The following is a 2,489-nucleotide window of genomic DNA, read 5'->3' as shown; positions in this document are numbered from 1 at the left end:
AATTGCTAGTTAACTGGCTGGGAAACCAGCTCTTGTGCAGTAATTGGAGGTGTGCGGGTCAGGACATTTAATTATGGCCTGGCAGCCTGGAATAGAAACCCTGCCACCATGACAACACCTTTTCCACATCTGCCTGATTAAGTCAACAAATTGTTGGGTTCCAGCCCAGACTGGACTGTGGTCTTTCTCCCCATCCAGAGCCTGCCAGTTTGGTGGGATCATCAAGTGCTTTTACCAAGGACAGCTTGGGGGATACACCCAGAAAAGACATAGACCCCTGCTTGTGTGGGGGTGATTGCAGCTAGGAGAAGTAAAGACTGAGGGACTGTACCATTAGGTAACCAGAAAGAACAGTGGTCAGATAAGACAGTCTTTGGTCTGCAGAGAGACACACAGAGAGGTAGTAAAACAGAGAAATAGAGACACAGAGACAAAGAGATGACACAGACAGACAGACAGACAGACAGAGACAGAGAAAGTAGGAAAACGCTTAGGGGCTCGTGTCGCAGCCTGGTTGCCAAATTCAAGTCCAGTTTCTACCTATACTATGGTTTGGATCATGAGTAGATTGTTTGCTCTCACTGGGCCTAGTTCTTTCATGTATACAGCAAAGATAACAAGCTGATCCTCTCCATCCAAAAATTCTGTATCTAGAGTTAACCAACCACAGGTTGAAAATAGTCAGGGGGAGAAACCCGAGGAAGGTCACTGAAGCCTAGCTTCTACTGCGCTTATGGCACTGTCTACCTCAGAGCTACTTAATTATCAACGCATACACTTTTGTGGAGAAGCCTCATGTGTGCTTTCGACCATGGCACAACGCCAGGCAAGTTTCTACACTGAAGACAAGAAATACAGGGTGGATGATGTTCTTTCTCAATCCCTGCCACTTCTAAAGTCGCTGACCTTAGTAAAATTTATGAATAAATTGCTGGAGACCAAAAATGAACTCCACAAACATGTCAAGTTTGATTTCCTTATCAAGGGCCGGTTTCTTCGAATGCCCTTGCTCAAACACATGGAACTGGAGAACATTTCATGGGAAGAGGTTGTGAAACTAGAATATGTGGGAAAATACACCGCACCCCAGCCAGAGCAGCACATCTTCCATGAAGACTGGATCAGCTCAATTAAAGGGACAGAAGAATGGATCCTGTCTGGTTCTTAGGATAAGACTCCTCGGATCTGGTCCTTGGAAGGAAAGTCAATAATGACAATTGTGGGACATACAGATATTGTGAAAGATGTGGCTTGGGTAAAAAAAGACAGTTTTGTCCTGCTTACTACTGATGGCCTCGATGGACCAGACCATTCTCTTGTGGGAGTGGAGTGAAGAGAGGAACAAAGTGAAAGCTCTGCACTGCTGCCGAAGGCATGCTGGGAGTGTGGGCGCCATTGCAGTCGATAGCTCGGGAACTAAGTTTTGCAGTGGCTCCTGGGATAAGATGCTAAAGATCTGGTCTACAGTCCCTACAGATGAAGAAGATGAAATGGAAGAACCCACAAAATGACCAAGAAAGAAGCAAAAAACAGAACAGAACTAACAAGAACACCCTTGGTGACCCTCTCTGGCTACACAGAAGCAATTTCCTCAGTCCTTTGGTCAGATGCCGAAGAAATCTGCAGTGCATCTTGGGATCACACAATTAGAGTGTGGGATGTTGAGTCTGGCGGTCTTAAGTCAACTCTGACAGGAAATAAAGTGTTTAATTGTATTTCCTATTCTCCCCTTTGTAAACATTTGGCATCTGGAAGCACAGACAGGCATATTAGACTGTGGGATCCCCAAACTAAAGATGGTTCTTTGGTGTCGCTGTCCCTCACAGCGCACACAGGCTGGGTAACACCAGTGAAGTGGTCTCCTACTCATGAACAGCAGCTGACCTCAGGCTCTTTAGATACCATTGTGACGCTATGGAATACAAGAAGTTGTAAGGTTCCTCTCTACGACCTAGCTGCTCATGAAGATAAAGTTCTAAGTGTAGACTGGACAGACACAGGGCTACTTCTGAGTGGAGGAGCAGATGATAAATTGTATTCCTACAGATATTCCCCTACCACTTCCCATGTGGGGGCTTGAAAATGAATGGCTGGCTGATAAGAGACTTTCTTGTTGGGTTTTGTTTTAATTCTTAGTGTCTCACTGTTGTCATAAACGGTGAATGAAATTGGAAAGAAGGTTCAGACCCAGGTCACAGACATCATGAACTCCTTCCAGACAACTCCTCCAGTTAGGATTCATTGCCCTCCTTTGGTTTTCCTATGTATTTTTCAACTAAAAATATAATCAGATCTTCTCACACTTGATCATAGGGCTCACACGTTGCTCCAGGTGAGATACCAAACTCTTGCCATCTCTGCCCCTTGCTGCTTGCTGCTGTGCCTGAGAGCAGGGTCTCAGTGGTGTTCTGTAGGGATGGTGTCTCAATGAAAGAACCTTCATTCTCCTCCCTTCATTGTCCCCTCCTCTGTCCCCATATCTTCGGATG

General features: G+C 45.5%; 1 pseudogene; it reads left to right on the top strand.

Annotated features, from left to right (window-relative positions):
• Window positions 1-811: 811 nt before the first annotated feature.
• Window positions 812-2,080, top strand: LOC114637918 (annotated as a pseudogene).
• The last annotated feature ends 409 nt before the right edge of the window (window positions 2,081-2,489 follow it).

Source organism: Grammomys surdaster, unplaced genomic scaffold (assembly GCF_004785775.1).
Source record: "Grammomys surdaster isolate TR1022 unplaced genomic scaffold, NIH_TR_1.0 100, whole genome shotgun sequence".
NCBI classification, from domain to species: Eukaryota; Metazoa; Chordata; class Mammalia; order Rodentia; family Muridae; genus Grammomys; species Grammomys surdaster.
The sequence above is the reverse complement of the archived record's forward strand: the minus strand, read 5'-3'. Positions and strand labels throughout refer to the sequence as shown.